General features: G+C 34.7%; 1 pseudogene across 1 annotated transcript in view; it reads left to right on the forward strand.

The window, feature by feature from the left end:
• Positions 1-1,625: 1,625 nt before the first annotated feature.
• The window catches only part of LOC149136794 (uncharacterized), a 100,369-nt pseudogene continuing 81,994 nt past the window's right edge, over positions 1,626-20,000 (forward strand). The window contains exon 1 of the transcript XR_016241280.1: positions 1,626-3,120. The product of XR_016241280.1 is annotated as an uncharacterized LOC149136794 (transcript). The remainder of the gene's footprint in view (positions 3,121-20,000) is intronic.

Here is a 20,000-nt window from a genome sequence, read left to right on the forward strand (position 1 = left end):
GTTCTGTATTTTCTGCGAGACTTTCGTATCGTCTGCATAGCTTGCAAGTGTGGCTATTCGGGCACTTGAAAGCATATCTGAGAGAGCGACTATAAAAAGCAATGGTCCCAAGACAGTGCTCTGTGGAACACCGCTCATTATTTGTGTTTTCATAGAGGTGGCTCCACTAGAAACTACTGCCTGACTTCTATCTTTCAGAAAGTCATGTACCCACTCTCCAAGTTTTCCAGCTATGCCAAGATCACGCAGTTTGTGGCATATCACACCATGATCCACTTTGTCAATTTATCTATATATATATATATATATATATATATATATATATATATAAATGTGTGTGTGTATATATATATATATATAAATCTATCTATCTATCTATCTATCAATCCATTTGTAGGTGTCTAGGTGTGTGTCTATAATACAACTGTGAATATTTCGTTGCATCCATATTCCTAGCATCGAATGAATATATCTTGGCAAGATCGCCTGCAAGACATAACAGCTGAGATTATCCTTCGACAGCTGCAAGCTAGGTATGTGTCCATTACAACCTTCGAACAACGGAGGTCATTAGCTTCCTCATGCAGCTTTGTGTGTCACATAGATAGACAGATGTGATGGCATACTGGAGTTAATCAATGGCAGCATTCATCCCATTTTTCTGGACTACCGTGTTAGCTTGGCGATAACTATTAATACCCAGTACTGCTGCCGTAGTCTCTTTTAGAGAGATTTAGAAATAAGAAAATTTATATCTCTATATATATGTGTGCGTGTGTGCGAGTGTATTTGTATATAAATATATATATATGTATGTATGTATGTTTCTATGTATATGTATGTATGCATGTATCTCTTTTACTCTTTTATTCTTTTACTTTTTTCAGTCATTTGATTGCGGCCATGTTGGAGCACCGCCTTTAGTCCAGCAAATCGACCGCAAGACTTATTCTTTGTAAGCCTAGTACTTATTCTATCGTTCTCTTTTGTCGAACCGGTGGTGTAAAGGGACGTAAACACACCACCATCGGTTTTCAAGCGATGTTGGGAGGACAAACACAGACGCACAAACATAAACACACACACACACAAACACACACATACACACACATATACATATATATACATATATACGATGGGTTTCTTTCAGTTTCCGTCGACGAAATCCACTCACAAGTCTTTGGTAGGCCCGAGGCTATAGTAGAAGGCATTTGCCCAAGGTGCAACGCAGTGGGATGAACCCGGAACCTTGTGGTTTGTAAGTAAGTTACTTACCACACAGCCACTCCTGCGCCTTGTATATATAAAATATAAAAAAGAATGAGATGAAGAAGGGGGAATAGATATACATACTCATATGCACAAACGCATGGACACGATTCTAAGCAGATATTTCCTTCGGCTGAAAGTCACACGACATAGGTATTCTCTTGAGTGTTCAAGCAAGCAATCAGATAACAATTGTCAAGGTAATACATATATATATATATACAAATATATATACATATATATATATATATATATATATATATATATATATATATATATATATATATATATATATATATATATATATATATGTATGTATATATATATATAGTCAAGATGAACATTACACCAAACATGTGGTCAGTGCCAGTGTGTGCGTGGTGGTGTGATGTGATATAGTGTTGTGTGGTATGGTGGTGTATGGTATGGTTGTGTGGTGTGGTGGTGTTGGGATGTGGGGGAAGCGAGAGTGGGCAAAGCAAGGGTGGAGTGTGGGTTAGGCTGAGGGTCGGGTAGAGGTGGGGTATGTGGGAATCTCCGAGATTCCTTATTCACAAAAAGTATTTTACGCTATCTTGCGAATTTATAATTTTTTATGACATCAGCAGCATAAAGTTTTGACTCTTAAGAATTAAGTTCCTAAGATGGGCAGTGAAATTCGAAAGTATGCTTAGGTCCAATGGCCGAACGTCTGTCATATCTGCAGGTGATGTGGATTTGTACTCTGAGGGTAGCCTTCGACTATTTTATCCCAAATGGATTTTATCAACTCAGTATTTATATGCTATTGTTCATAGATTTATGTGTGCTTCGAGATACAGTGTTCCAAAAAGCAATTATTTCACGCTCTCCCGAAAGTTCATAAATTCTTACGGCGTCAACGAGAGATAATTTTGTTACGTATTTCTATTTACCCTGAGTACATTGCGTAGTAGCTCCGTCATCCTTGTCGATCTTAATAGAGATCGCATTGTTGTGGTTTTTGTTGTTGTTGTTGATTTCTCATTGAGCCATATGTCATTGATTGAACTGAATATCCGATAGACCGGAGGAAATTTCTGATCACCTATTGAAATTTCAGTGCTTTTTTTCTTTGTTTCTCTTCTAAATGTCTGCATCAGTGATATGAGCGATTGTATTCTGGAGGGACTTATTAGCTGCTGTATTCCAATAAAAGGTGGTAGATTTAACCGCAATATTTAGGTCACTCAATAGTGTCATCATGGTTCATCACGAGAAATTATTAATTTTCTTTTTAACTCTGCCATGAAGTATTTACCTTGCTTGTGTTTAATAGATAAACACAAATTTCAACTATTCTCACTTACACCGTAGATTTTCCATAAATCCCCCTCTTTCATTATTAACACCTTCCAGAAGCTTTGAACTGGAATTCATTAATCGCTGTTGTATTCCGTTATTGGAAGGTAAACTCACCTTCATAACACATTTCATTCCTTACCGTAAAAGTAGTTTGGCTCACTCAGAGCTTCGATATCGTTATGTATTCGCGCATACATATGCCGCCTAAAGTATCCAATAAGTGTTTGTGGGTCGTGTTTATCAACTGAGCAAGCAATTTTCTGATGCTTACTGATATCGATGAAACGGAAATAAATCACAATATGCACGGTGAAAAACGTAAATCAGAACGATGGCGAGCGTGTATATTCTTAATTCGTCCTATTATCCCGGAATGTGAATATGCGAATTGCATATTCGCAGGCGTGGCTGTGGGATAAGAGGCTAGCTTTCAGCGCATGCGCCGCTTGTCGTGTGAACAGTGAGGACGTAAGCTGTGAGCTCCGGTCTAAAAAGAACAAAAATTAAGACCCAAGGACGTCCATCGAGGTAGGTGACTTTGTTGTTTGGAGATGGGCAGTATTAATTGCATGTGAAATATTTTTTTCAGTAAATGGTGCCCAGCTCTGGTTTTTTCTGAGTTAAAATTTATGTTTTCAATTAATTGTGAAAAGTTGTGGGCGTATTTCGCTTTGAAAAGTTTGTTCACGTTACGAGAATAGATTTTTTTTTCAACTTAATTCTAAGAATTATTGAGGCATATTTTACGTCCCAATTTTGTTCACCTTTTGTGAAAAATTTTGTTACAAAAAATGTGAAAAATTGGAAGACACTACTTTATTTTACTAATTTGTGGGTAAGCTGTGTTCCAAGTTGTGGCATACCTTGTTCGTGTTGGAGTACCAATTAGGTCTGGATTAACGAGTGCCCAGAAAAATTTTTGCTGTGAACTGTTGTTTTCATTTTTCTTCTGCTATCGTTTGTGATATTCTCTATTGAACTAATGTTGTTTTTATTTTTTCTTCCTTTTGTTGAGACTCTCTTTTGATTTTTTTACTTCCTTTTACTTCCATTCATAGACTCAGTAATTAAAACAGCAGATGCGCAATATCTTCATTATTTAATTCCTTTTTAAAAATGTTCGTGTAGTGTTTTTGAACTTTTTTCTTAATAAGAACATGGCAAAAAAAAAGCAAGAACAATGTTGTAGAGTGCGAAATTGTCTCACCCAAGCAATGGGGTTGAGGACCTTGAGAAGAGGACGGCGGTGGTAGTGCGAACCTAATATAGGTCACGTGAAACCCTCGCCCTCTTCGAGAAGAGCTGGCACAATGCTTGCCAGCTAAGAACTCTTTGGTGTGTGCCACCAGCAGAAAAGGATGCATGTAATGTATCCCGGTGTTGTCTCTTTATACATGAATATATCTAAGCGTGTACATTTTTATGTTTGGGTAATCTTCAAGTTTAGGGGATAAAAAAAATAAATAAAAATATTCAAGGGAAGTAACTGAACGTCTTACCAGTATTCTCCGTACATCTCTGTTTATAAATAAATCACACACGTGATTTGATTGACGTTAGGATTAGGGTTAGAGTGTGATTTATTTATAAACAGCTAGAAGAAAACGGATAATACTGGTAACTCGTTCAGTTATTTCCCTTGAATATTTTAATTTTTTTTATCCCCCTAAACTTGAAGATTACCATTGATACGACAAACTATATCATATTCCATATATAAAAGAAAGAAAAAAGAACCAAAACAAAATACACCAGATACTATAGAATTAAATAATGAAGATATTGCGCATCTGCTGTTTTAATTACTGAGTCTATGAATGATAACCATGTAATATTTCTCTTCTGCTTTGTTACAGCAAATGTAGTAATACATTTTGGTTTGTTCTTAACATACGTTCATTGCAAACATCGCCACACAAGTTAAGCAGTGAAGTGATTTGATTGTTAACAAATTCTTTTATGAGTCAATTTTTAAGTCTTCAGACATAACTACAGTATAGATTTTCTATATTTTTAATAACATTAGAGTTGTCGGTTGCGATAATTAGTTGACTAAATCAATAATATTGTCGCGTCTAACTTTCTACAGTAGATTACCAATATTGTAAATTGCTGTTTACCTGTCTTTGTCATGCAACCTGTCCTTTCAATCGAATCTGAGCCACACACTTCCAATTCATATAAAATATGGTTTCTATACATACTAAGTGAAGTGACGTAAGTTGAAACCACTCCAAATAATTAACCATGAAAGTGCGTTATTCATTTAATTAGCACCCACTACATTCACTATTATAAATATAGCTCTCCTTAGCAATAATATATAGACCAAACCATTGGGGATATATCTGACGTGATCAACCGCATTATTTATACATCAATTATTTTCATAAGTGTTAAAGGTTTGGGTCACTTTGGCCGAGTATGCAACATATTAGAATACTAGATCATATATATATAATGAGTTCACATATGTAAATATACTTAATGCCTCTTGGTATGTCAAATTGCACCTAGTTCTGGCACATAGTTCTTAGGTAAATAAGTTATATTTTATTAAACATAACTAGTCCGGGTATCTTTTGATACCATCCCGCATACATGTTTATCTATCTATATACATACGTACATATCTTCATATGTACGTAAATGCATACATATATTCATATGTACGTACATACATACATATATACATACAAGCACATATATATGTATATGTGTGTATATGTTTATGTATGTATAGATAAGGCAACATATACATAGGCGAGAGGAGTGGCTGTGTGGTAAGTAGGTTGTTTTTTGTCATTACCCTCATCTTCTTTATGTCTGTGTCCAACCCGCAGCTAATTTGTTTGTCTGTCCTTGATTGTCTCCTCTTTGTAAGGCCTTAATGGCCAATTCGTATGAAATAAAGTAGCTTGTTTACCAACCACATGGTTCCGGGTTCAGTCCCACTGCCTGGCAACTTGGGCAAGTGTTTTCTACTATAGCCTCGGGCCGACCAAAGCTTTGTGAGTGGATTTGGTAGACGGAAACTGAAAGAAGCTCGTCATATAAATGTATATATATGTATATATGTGTGTGTGTGTATAGGTTTGTGTGTCTGTGATTGTCCCCCCTCCAAGATCGCTTGACAACCGATGGTGGTGTGTTTACATCTCCTAACTTAGTGGTTCGGGAAAAGAGACCGATAGAATAAGTACTAGGTGTACAAAGAATAAGTCCTGGAGTCGATTTGCTCGAGTAAAGGCATGCTCCAGCATGGCCCCAGTGAAATGACTGAAACAAGTAAAAGTAAAAGTGTACGGGTAGAATTTAAATCTTGGGTATGTGAAAAAAATTCTAGTAAAGTCTATTGCATCAAAAAATATTACTTTCACCTCACTCTTTGTGTGTGTGTGTGTGTGTGTGTGTGTTTATATATATTTATATATATATATAAATATATTCATATTCATGCATAAAAAATGCATACATTTTTAGATACATACGTATGTCTGTACGACAAAGCTGGCGCTAATCCTGAGTATGGTTTGTATTTGCGTCAATATTCTATTACTATACGTTGTTCTATTGCAATATATTCTTCCATACGGATAATTGCAAAAGGATGAATTTTGCTGTGCTAGACAGAATTTCTATGGAATGCCAGATGTTAGTTAAACAGCAACTGATTCTTTGTTCAAAGTTGATTATTTTTAACATTTACATTTTAATGTTCGCAACTTCAATCTAATTACGTGTAATATTTTTTTCCCATTGCTTTATTTGCATTTCTAGAAATAAACCTTAATTGCTTCGGTTGGCGAAGCAAAATTTCTCCTACAAAAGACAAACAATAGCATTTCAAAATCTATAGCAGAAGCTAATTTTTGAAACATTCCAAGTACAATGTTCGACTGTCATTAAAAGAAAAAAAAACCCATTTTATTTTCATTTTAAAGAACGAAACACAGAATGGGCAAGAGAAACTACTCAATAAATTTATATAAAGTTTTGATGGCAGCCATGATAATTTCACTGAATGTCTCGAAAACTTTAATGCAATGTTAAAATAAGAATCTAAGAGAAATCCAAAATAGTTAAAAATATCGAAGAAAATTTGAATTGCATAGAAATAATTTAGATCGAGCTATTTGCTCATCATTTTATAAATGACATTAGTTTATTATTTCTTAATTTACATTATGGAAATAGTTGTGGTAAAATGCTTCAATTTTGTTCCATTATAAGCGCATTTACACATTTCCTGTTGATAATATATTTCTGTCAAATTACATCTACGCCAATACGCGTAGAAATAATACCAGTGTTTCCCTTCATGGTTTGAGTAATGTTATTTTCTTCATCCTAAATGTTAGAAAATCTATTGAAATTAGCATTTCTATTCTTGAATTAACTTCATGGGTATATCTCAACGATTAGAAGGTTCATCTACAAATCACCTGTAACAGAATTCAATCCCTCCATTTGGGCAAATGTCTTATAGCAAATTTTTGTGTTTGAAATTTTATAAACAAAAACGGGTGGAAGCTAAAAGGTGATACAGACAGGGTGTTAAATATATCTTTTCCCATTATTCATTTGCCATAAAGAAAAAAGTTTTTAGCTTTGGTTAACGAACGTTTACAGGTATATTTATTCACAATGTTTTACATAAGTGTAGGAGTGGCTCTGCGGTAAGTAGCTTGCTTACTAACCACATAGTTCTGCGTTCAGTCCCACTGCGTAGCACCTTGGGCAAATGTCTTCAACTCTAGTCTCAAGCCGACCAAAGGCTTGTGAGTGGATTTGGTAGACGGAAAGTGAAAGAAGCCTGTCGTGTATATATATATATATATAAATATGTATATAATGTGTGTGTGTGTGCGTGTGTGTCTGTTTGCCCCCCCCCCCCCCCCCAACATCGCTTGACAACCGATGCTGGTGTGTTTACGTCCCCGTAACTTAGCGGTTCGGCAAAAGAAACCGATAGAAGTACTAGGCTTACAAAGAATATGTCCCGTGGTCGATTCACTCGACTAAAAGGCGGTGCTCCAGCATGGTCACAGTCAAAATGACTGAAACAAGTAAAAGAGTAAAGAGTATATTTACAATGAAAAATATCCGGCCTTTGCTTCACCGCAGCCATTAATATTTTCTCAGATGGAGATGACTTCTGTTTAAATAATGCGTAAATGTATATGCCGCACTCGAAGTGAGCGTCAGTATCATTCTTGTTAAAGAAAAATAAATTTCTATCTTACAAAAAGGATTGAGAAATCTTTCCATAAACTGAAATGTAAAATTGATTTTATTAGAACTTAGCATAAAAGCAAACATCGATATCTCCACATCGCAATGACAAAACATGAAATATATATTTTTGATTCAGAACATTGGGATTAGATATATTCCTTGATGACCATTACAAAGCGTATATTAATCAGAGCCTTAATGAGTGTTCTCAAGGAAGGTTTATAGGTGACCAATCTATCTGGCGGAAATAGCAACGAAATCGGCCTCAAATTCTCTAGTAAATTTAATAATACAGAACACAGTGCACAGTGTATTCCTGTGTAGAATGCACCTCAGAAAAAGACAGAATGGTCATAATTATCACACCTGTCATCATCGATCTGATTTCTCAGGACCTAGTTGTTATTACACTGTAGACTAGTTATGCTACGAATTTTTATCTTCATCGTCATTTACTCTAACAATAATTACTTTTCTTGAACATTTGAATCGGTAATTCTGAAGTAGGCCCTACTACTCTTTGGTATGGAGGTAGAGAAATTGAAAATTTTAAATACGTACTGCGTTCATACGGGTGTAATTGATGTGGGTGCAAATTATGTTGCAATATTAGTGGCGGTGAGCAAGGCGGTGAGTTGGTAGAATTGTTAGCACGCCTGGCAAAATGCTTAGCGCTATTTCGTCCATTTTTATATGTCCTTAGTTAAAATTCTACCGAGGTTGACTTCGCCTCTCATCATTTCGGGATTGATAAAATAAGCACCACTTGAGTAGCCGGATCGATTAAATCCATTTAGCCCGTCCCTCGAAATCTAAGGCCTAGTGTCTATGTATAGCAGAAAGGAATATTAGTGTCTGTGAGTAAGACGCTGAACTAACACAATCGTTAAACACGCCAAGCAAAATGTTTATTAGCGTTTCGTTCATCTTTATATCTTTATACATTCTCAGTTAAAATTCCGTCAAGGCTGATGTTGTCTTTCATCCTTTCAGCTACGATAAAATAAATACCACTTGAACACTGGAGTCGATGTAAACAACTTACTACCTCCCCAAAACTTAATGAATTTGTACCAAAATTGGAGACCAATATTACTGGCGGTGATCTGGCTGAACCATTAGCAAGTTTGGAAAGATATCTATTAACCTTTCTTCTGGCACTTTATCTTCTGAATTTAACTCCCACTAAAGTTGGCTTTGTTTTTCACTCTTTCGGGGTCGATAAAATAGGAGCCAGTAATGTACTAGTACTTATTCTACCAGTGATTGATTGGTAATGAACCTACCTTTTCTCATCAAATCTGTCTCAAAATTAGAAGATATTAGTGATTGAAATGTTTTGGTAATCGATCTTATGCAGAGGAAATGCCTTGGGTATGAGTGCACTTTTAATGATGATCACCCTGTTGACAGCAATTATTTGCGATCCATTTTGTTTTGTTGAATCGTAGCCAGGAGACGTTGAAATGCATCTGTAAAAGAAACAGACGACAGTTTAAAAATGTTGCAGATGCTAAGATATAAATTACTATTTTTTTTATCTCCCTTGATTTTCAAAACTTCTTTGAGAAACATCAACACTAAGAGAGACTATGTTGCCTCTTTGTTGCATATTTTCTCAAAATATACACCCAGAGGTTATCTTAACCATAGTGTCCCGTATGTATAAGATATAATATAAATGTCAACTGAGAGTTGCTCCGTCTGTTGAACATTAGAATCTCGTGTTAAGTTTAGTATTTCTGACTATAAATACACAGTAGCGTTATCGATCTTTCACTGATTTTGAACAGATTGTAAATAAATAGAACACACCGTGTAACTAAAGACATCCAATTCTTTCATGCTGTCTGGATTTCTGCGCAAAGGTGATATCCCATGTAGAATTCTGCGCTGGTTAAGTTTCTTCATGGCAGACAAATATATTTTGCTTACTTGATTTTTAAAAAAATAAAAAAATGAAAAATACAAAAGAAGATCGTAAATTCATCTCGAATAGAAAAAAAAAAGTGGCATAAGCTACGTCTTCGGGAATTCAATCTAAAAGAGAAACTTTTCTTACGATGTGATAGAAAATAAGTTAAGCTAAGCAGAAAATAAAGAAAGCTTAGAAGAAGGAGGTGGAAATGGATCAAGAGACATGGATGGAGAGAAGTCGAGAGAATAAGATATATATATATATATATATATATATATATATATATATATATATATATATATATATATATACATACACATATACACACATATATGTGTGTATATAGTTTATATATGCATATATATATTCATATATATATATACGTATATATATACACACATATATACATATATCTAAGTATATATATATATATATATATATATATATATGCATATGTTTGTCTGTGTGCATGTATATATATGTATGTATATGTATGTATATATATATATATATATATATATATATATATATATATATGCATATGTTTGTCTGTGTGCATGTATATATATGTATATATATATATATATATATATACATATGTTTGTCTGTGTGCATGTATGTATATGTATGTATATATTTATGCATATATGTGTGGGGGGATAGGAAAAAGAAAACAGATGGTGACATCGAGAAGGTATGAAAAAATAAAGAAAACAGGCGAAAAATGTATTTTGGATGTTGCAGATGAGATGATAATGATGTTGGTGAAGAAGCAGCAGACATAATTTCACTCGTTCCTAAATGAGAAATAAGTGTATATCTGAAAGTTATATACATGAGATGATGGATATTCAGTAGTGCTTCGCCAATATCTGTCAATGCTTGTAGCTGACTTGTAGTCTGATGTACAACTATATTCGAGTTGAGTAATTGAACACGACAACACTATATTAAAATACTTAGTGCATTTGTAGCCCTTTTATAATAAACATGCTTCCATATCTACAACAGACACACACACACACACACACACACACACACACACCCAGAGACACACACACATTTATATATATCAAGAGAAGGATAGAAACTGAAAGATCTTCGCACTAATATTCTCATGTTCACACTTATGTAGGCGTGTGTGTATTTCCGTATATAAGCGTACATTAGTACAGAAGGCACTATTAACATAAGACGTGCCGATGTTGAGGACATTTTGCATGCCCATGGCTGACACTAATAACAACAACGCAAATTGCAGAATAGTAGAAATATGAAAAGCGTTTCTCAAATTTAGAATATAAATGTGCTTCTATTGTTTACATTTAAGCTACGGGGATTTTATTTTTGTAAGAAGTTATCTCCTTCCTTGTAGGACTATTTCAAATGTTTAAAAATAGAGCATTGGTAGGTAGATACACTGATATACCGCATACACAAACAGGCACATATCTATCTCTATATATATATATATTAATATTTCTAAGTCTCTCTAAAGGAGACTACGGCACCGGTACTGGATATTAAGTTATAGCCAAGCCAACATGGCAGTCCAAAACAATAGGACGAATGCTGCCGTAGATTAGCTCCAGGAGGCCATCGCCTCTAGCTAGCTATGTGACACACGAACCTGAGTTCGTTATAATCTTAGAACAGGGGAGATCAGCCGCTTCCCCTTGCTGGTCTGACATCTACAGACTAGTTTCGAGGTATTGCCTCTTATCAATGTATATATATGTATATATATATATATATATATATATATATATAACATTACATATATGCCATGCAATGATTGTTCCTTTATTCTCGTATTAGAATACCTTCGATTTTAAATTTGCTTTTCGTCCATTATGGGATGATAAATAAACTATCAGTTAAATAGTCAGGGAATTTATTCCCTGTTTATATATATATATATATATATATATATATATATATATATATATATATATATATATGTTGTTTTTTTTTTTTTAGATATACTGCTAACTTCTATCATTCCCATTTTGCTCATGAGTATGCTGAATAATGTACATTTCGGCATTGAGAAAAATGATAATCTGAAGAGGTAAAGACGGTGGATTTTACAGTTAGATCAACATTTTATAGTTAAGTCATATTACCATGGTCGTTATTGCTGACACGCAGTTTGATAAAATTAAGTGCAAGCCCAATTCGTCGGCCAGAAAACCGTTTACCCTACAGAGATTGCATTCTGAGTGGAGTTGCTATTAAACAGTCAGGACAAAAGTGATACCTGTGAATAGGAGCCTGAACCCAGGCGAAAGCAAGGGCAGTATCTTAAGAACTCCGCCTTTTCCTCACGAGAAGAAAATATTCCGGTGGCCAGAAGCTGCGGAGACTTTAGAAGGTTCAAGTAGGGCTTCACCATAGATTGCTACAACTGTATCTTAGACGGTGCTGTTCCTCCATCCTGGATTGTATTCTGAGAAGGACCTCGCGATTGGCTAGCATTCAGGTAATATCAGACATGCTCAAGCACATCGGCCACAGATATAGTGACCCCCCACCCACCCCGTATTTTTTTTTTTTGTAATGGTATCTGTTTCTCGCTGCTGGCTGTCCTTGAATTTTCACCTTAGGCACTTCTAAATCACTGGTCTTCGCACTTATCGTCGTCGTACATTTTACGTTCAATACATCAGCCTCCCAGAAATCGGTCCCCTAAAATCTCTGTCCATGTCTTTCCTGTACTTGTAAGCTTGTAACGGTTTACGCAAAGCATTAATTGCATTCAATTCACACGACTGGGAGAGCCTGTAAAAACCATATACACTGCCACGCACTGTCCGTAAAGGCATAGTATATTTAGTCATTTTTATTAAGTGTTCCACCATATCGGATTCACCGATATGCATAAAATACGCATTCTTGGAAACAAGTTCGAACGTTACTTAAGTGATGCAGAAAGTAGCTCCTTTCAGCATCTTCACACAGTACTAAACCATGAATTAAATCAATAGTTTCAGTCAACATCCTCTATAAATATTGGACACCTTTCCGGCAAAGCAACCGCGTTTATACACACACACACACACACACACACACACACACACACACACACACACACACACACACACACACACACACACACATATATGCAGACAGAGGCGCAGATACACATACATATATATGAGAAATGTCGTGTTTATATACTTGTGCCTGCCAATGCCTGCTTATGTAAGGAGTCACAGATCACTAAATAGGAACTTTATTCCTGTCTGGTATATATGAATGAAGATATATTGCCTTTAATCTTTTGTACATCATTAGGAAGTGATAGGTGTTTAGAAAGCCAGCGTATATTCAATAAAACAATTCTGAAATTGATATAATTTTATATTACAGTTGGCTACAGTATAGTTTAAAGAGAGGCAATATAACATCATGTTTGTTTAATCATAACATTCAGCATCAAATATATTTTAAGTTATAATCTAATTTTGCACAATCATTTTCAATTACATTTAACAAATCTAATATATATTCATAATTCCGTTTCCAATATTTATTAACTTATTATTTCTATTCATATCTAGTTTCAATATATTATAAGAATGATTGAAATAAGTCCTGAATGTTCATTTAAAAATGCATTTCTTTTATTTTCATATTTTATATTTTAATCGAAACTAGATTTTAGCTATTAAAATGGTAAGAGACTCCTGGCATAATATGACATTTCGAATCTATAAAAGGAAAACATCTATATTAAATATTCATCAATAATGGGCGACAGCCAGACGATTACTGTCCCGGTTTTATATTTTCATTGAAAACAATATTGAGACTAGTTGTTAAATAATTATGAATGAACGAACGGTATCTTTTATTTTATTTTATTTTTTATTATCAGGAAAGAATCTGTAAATTCAAGTCAATTGGCGTCTTTGAAAATTGGTAAAGAATTGTCCGTTTGTTAGAAATTCACAAGACATAAATAGCTAAATGTGATTAACTGACATTCTGTTAACATTAAATAATGAAAAAAAATCTTTGAATATGTTATTTCCGTCTGAGGTACTTTTTCTATTTTTTTCCTGTATTTCTTCTATTGTTCTTTGAAATTGAAACAACTTTTATATGTAAGTAACCCCACAGGCTTTCCGCAATAGTAAAACCGCGAGGTTTTCTATTCCTATGATTTTATAATACATCTGAGCAAATAGAGTTGTAAGTAATTAATGGAAATCTTTGAATGATTTGAATATCTTCGTTGGAAGTTTACACATTATAAAAATACACTAACGAATTGCTTGATTTAAAAGTTAAATATCTATCAAATTCCACCCTATTCTGCTTGAAACATTGGTAGCATTAGATACAGTGTCTAACAAAAAGATATGGTATACTTATAGAAGAAATGTACTTCCTTATTCATTTGCTCGATTACCGAATATTATATCCAACCGCCGTTCAAGAGAGACTATGACTTGGCAACAAGTAATGCGTCTTAGAAACATCTATACTCATAAGTACATGCAAGTACTATCTCGGGACTTACATTCGTGACCCAGTAGAATTATAAGAAATGTGGCAGCTGATGGAGTAGATGACGACACCAGTACCCAATTGGCACCCATCATAGCTAATTAGGCAGAAGCAATGCGAAATTAAGAAACTCTATCAACTATGCAGCGCACATACCTGCTCATCAATTGAAACTACGACTTCACGATCATGAGCTGAATATCTTAACCATTCAGTAACCCACGATCATCGATTAAAGATAAACTGCTACTGAACAACAATACAATTATTCAAAAATATTTTCCCCCTTTCTTTACTAAATAATGAAAAGGCTGCAAGACTAAAATGTCTTCGTCGCTGACATGTTAAAAACAGAAAGAAAAAAAAAAACGTAAACAAAAATTAACAAACTTTAGGAGCTGGATGTTTTAGAAGCTGAAGCCATCGTCTATCCAGCGTGTATGATTACTGTATAAATTATATTCTTGAAATGAATTAAGAAACAATCACAACATATTCCCCAATCTTCCGAATAAAATGGAACAGTGAGTTTTCAATTTAAATTGTGTTTAATATCATAAAGAGTAATTGCAATTAAATATCGTATAGGGTCATTTCGTAAACCAAAAAACTCATTATTACTCTGGGCTTATGCACATGTTAAATTCAGAAAAAAAAAAGGGGGAAAAATGAAAAGAATAAAAATAAATCCCAGAACTGACAATCTGAGTAATTTATGGATGATTAAAATTAGCATGATTATTTAATCAAATACCCCAAAAGACACCAAAATAACCAGTTAGTTCCGACCGAAAGGAGCCAACAACGAATTAATGACTGAAGAGAATTAAATATTTCAATGATCACCATGGAGTACAAATTGACATATATCACAGACCTTGTATGTTTTTATAGCTCTTCGTCAAGGCAGTTTGGTGCTAGCTTGTTTACAAGTATCGACGAATGAATGTACGTTTAGCAGTCTTCAGGTGAGAAGATGAGAAATAGCTTAAAATGAATACAGTTTCGAAACAATATTGTCAATACAAATTGGAATTTACACAAGGGTCTTTAGAAATGATATCTTAAAGAGAAATAGGTTAGCAGGTGTAAAGTAACACACACACACACACACACACACAGACACACAGACACACACATACATATATACATATATATATATAAAAACAAAATAGACAACCTCCACGCCAAAAAAGCCGACAAAGAAAGAAAACCAAACAGATTTAGAAAAGACTAGTTTAATCATATTTGGTCTCTAGTTTGTAATATTTATATGCATAGAATAAACTATTGTAGTTATTCCTGTTATGAAGTGATGAAATGGTTATATATATATATATATATATATATATATATATATATATATATATATTGGCACTCCGTCGCTTACGACGTCGAGGGTTCTAGTTGATCAGATCAACGGAGCAGCCTGCTCGTGAAATTAACGTGCAAGTGGCTGAGCACTCCACAGACACGTGTGCCCTTAACGTAGTTCTCGGGGATATTCAGTGTGACAAGGCTGACACTTTGGATTACAGGCACAACAGAAACAGGAAGTAAGAGTGAGAGAAAGTTGTAGTGGAAGAGTACAGCAGGGTTCGCAACCATCCCCTGCCGTAGCCTCGTGGAGCTTTAGGTATTTTCGCTCAATAAACACTCACAACGCCCAGTCTACCAATCGAAACCCCGATCCTATGACCGCGAGTCCGCTGCCCTAACCACTGGGCCATTGCGCGCGCGCGCACACACACACACACACACACACATATATAACCAAGCAATTACATACATACGTACGTACATACATACATATATACACTCATACATATATATATATATAAATATATATAAATGCATACACACACACACACACATATATATATATATATACACACGCACTCACGCATATATATATATATTTTTTTTTTTTACTTGTTTCAGTCATTTGACTGTGGCCATGCTGGAGCACTGCGTTTAGTCGAGTAAATCGATCCCAGGACATATTCTTTGGATGCCTAGTACTTATTCTATCGGTCCCTTATGCCGAACCGCTCAGTTACGGGGACGTAAACACACCACCATCGTTTGTCAAGCGATGTTGGGTGGGGACAAACACAGACATACATATAAATATATATATATATATATATATATATATAATATATATATATATATATATATACATACATATACGACAGGCTTCTTTCAGTTTCCGTCTACCAAATCCACTCACAAGGCTTTGGTCGGCTTGAGGCTATAGTAGAAGACACTTGCCCAAGGTGCTACGCAGTGGGAATAAACCCGGAACCATGTGGTTGGTAAGCAAGCTACTTACCACAAAACCACTCCTGTGATATACACATCACAAACTCCTTCTCCTGCATTTCGCCTAGCCTCATATTTAACAATAGATGCAATCTCTGCAATAACCTATATGTAGGTCGGACGGCCCGCCGGCTGGCTGACCGGTTCACCGTACATCTAAGAGATTTTCGGCTACCTACGAACACTCCCGTCGCCCGTCATTTCTGCTTGGCCAACCACTCCCGCTCTAATATCTCCGTGTTTCCCCTCGCTCTACACCACGGATCCACACATTCGCGACTTAGCCTGGAACATTTTTAATCTACAAACATACAAATCCCTTTCGGACTAAATACAAACCCCTCCTCTTAATGACTGTCTCTACAACCTCCTTAAAATACGTGACTTTTTATTTTTTGTCATTCTTTTTATTTATTGTATGTCTTTTAAGTTCATCCTACTTTATGCTCCCTTAAATTCACTTTTTTTCATTGTTACCCCTTCTCGATTTTCTATCTTTTTTATCCTTTTCTTTCTGTCGTATTCTTTAACTTTTCAATTGCGCTATTTTTGTATAATTGTATTAATTTCTATTTTATCCCCTGTCAACCTTATTTTATTATATTTAATTTCTATACACACGCACACGAAAAAATGCACGCACCCGCACATACACAATGAACGCACACCGCACACGTACTCACAAACACATACAAGTACAAAGCACGCACATATACATCCACACATAACCCCTTGTTCACACACAATAAAAGAACATACATCGGTCTATGTGAAGGAATTTTTAAAACATCGCTAACCCAACCACATGGCTTCATTCCACCACAGTGAGAAAAGCAAAACCACGAAGTTGGCATGCTACATTTGGGTCACGAAAGAGAAAAGTATAAGATATGTGATCAAATGGAGGATAATAAAAAGGTCTAAATAATACAGGAATAGATCTAATAGATATATGGTTTGCTAGGCCTAAAGGGCGCAGACTTTATTTAGATCCGAGGTTCCAAACATGATATTGAACTCGAAGTCAGAAATTCTTAGTAAATGTAAACACATGTTTAAATAGATCTTAAAAAATTGGAAGATTCGACCGATTGCGTGGTCATGTTTTTCTACCTTTCTTTATAAAGACTAGGAATATAAACGTAGTTTCTTCTTTCAGTGTGTCGATTTATATCTCATATTTATAAATACATTATATTTTGTCCGTCCTTTCATATTCCTTATGTAATTTTTACAGATTATAATTATAGACTTTATAAAAGAAACCATAGATTTTTCGTACTTCTAATTTTATGCAATTTACGTATATTTATTTGTATTCTATGTACTTGTATAATTTATGTATTGTATATTAGCTTATGTATTTGTATATATTTGTATAGCCTTTGGATAATCTCTAGATCTAAATATATTTTCATATTTCACATATTGAGACTTTATAATTTAATTTAATTTTTACAAATTTTATAATTAAAAATAAATTTGTATTTTATGTTTATTTTCTATTTCAATCCATCTAAATGCTCTGCATCACTTCAATTTGGTAGCTCATCTGTAGTGGAATCTTTCATTAAATTTGGTTTGCTTAGCATAGCTTCTCACCCGGTCCTCTATTTAAACTTCTTGGTTCCACAGAATAATCAGCACCTGATGAAAGCACTTATCATCTAGTGAGACTATTAGTAGCGCGCGTAATATATATGGAGTGAAGTGCATACATTAATATTGCACTCTCATTAGATGGGGTACTCTTCTTGTTGACCTTTTTACACAAATCAAATGACTATATATATATATATATATATATATATATATATATATACTTTATTTAGTTAATACGTGCCAATACATCTAATAGCATTGACATCTTCAGATATAATGTATTTATATAAGAAATTAAACTATGTGAGCTTAACATGCGAAATGGGAATCTCAGATTGTCAGATCCTGCGATTTACTAGATGTTAGAGTGTAAACCTTTCCTTAGTACGTGCTATTGATGAGCATGGGTCACCATACTGTATTTTGGGATGTTTTTATGTTACTGTTCATGGAGATTAACGACTCATGCTTGAAATATCTAGCTCTAGATATTTCTGTAACTAAGCTTTGGTCAAAATTACCGATGATCTCCCCTGTTATTGTTCGTCTACAGAGCAGGGATTTGTAGTAGATTTCCCATATGGCTGTGTTACCAAATTTTGTCAACAGTTCTTTTTGTTTTTTTACCTGTGTACCCCTTTGGTGACTATTTTGTTCTGGAAGACCCCGGCAACCATTCCATGTTTAAAATGAGTTTAATAGAAAATTCTTTCAAAGTTCCTATTTTTTTTCCCCCACGTCGACTTGCATAGGTTGCACTATGTAAAATGTTAGAAACAGAAGCCTAGCTGCAATGTTATCAGTCCGAATATGCTTGATGCACGTTCGAACTAGGGAATAAGCTACTCACTGCGGTTTGTCACGGAGAATATATTTCGTGAGATAAATTTTCCGTGACAAAACGCAGTGAGTGGCTTGTTCCCTAGTTCGAACGTGCATCAAGCATATGCGGGCTGATAATAACATTGCAATGTTACTTATCATTGCTTAGCGCTCCCCTTCCGTAAGAAACCTGGCTGATTTTTGCAATACATACCAATATGTACATTTAAAGCAAACGTTTTCAGGGGCCATTAAAATACTATTGTGGATCTCAAATATTTCTATTTTGCTAAGTGGACTCTCAAACATCTTATATGGGCCCAGTTGAGATCCACTGCTCTAATCAATCAGCGAACCAAAACTATATCTAAAATAAGATATCCTTCTGGCTGAAGAATACTCATAAATCAGATACACATTCGAGTTGATCGTTGGTCATTTCTTCTCTCCATTATACCTACAACGGCCGGCATTTTTCGGAACTAAGCAAATATGTATTATGACCAGAATATTGAACGTTTCTTTGTCTCAATACCAGACATCCAAATGGTAATTCCAAAATATTTTTTCTCTCAAGTGATACAACCTATCTACAGAATTCCCCTCTTGCTCATGAATTTCCTACACAAATTTTTGATTTTAACGGATGTCAAGCTTAACATAAAAAGCAGGACATGAAGGTCAGATATGATAACACATCCTTCTTATAAACCTACACCTTTCACTTCCAAATGATTAAATAAAGCAAGAAAAACAACAGCGTTCAACAGAGCTAGCTCATTTTATGTTTACATACCAAAAACAAAAAACAAAACAAAACAAAAAAACAACAAATAAGCATCATCTGCCAGAGTCTGTGATATACGAATTAGTTTCTGGGGAGACATAACACTTCCATAATTCAAAACCTGAGAAAACATTCACTAATATTTAATCTGCTGGGATTCATCTATTTCTGTTATTATTTGCTTATATCAGTGTTTGACTT

Source organism: Octopus bimaculoides, chromosome 3 (genome assembly GCF_046866305.1).
Source record: "Octopus bimaculoides isolate indiv1 chromosome 3, ASM4686630v1, whole genome shotgun sequence".
Taxonomy (NCBI): Eukaryota; Metazoa; Mollusca; class Cephalopoda; order Octopoda; family Octopodidae; genus Octopus; species Octopus bimaculoides.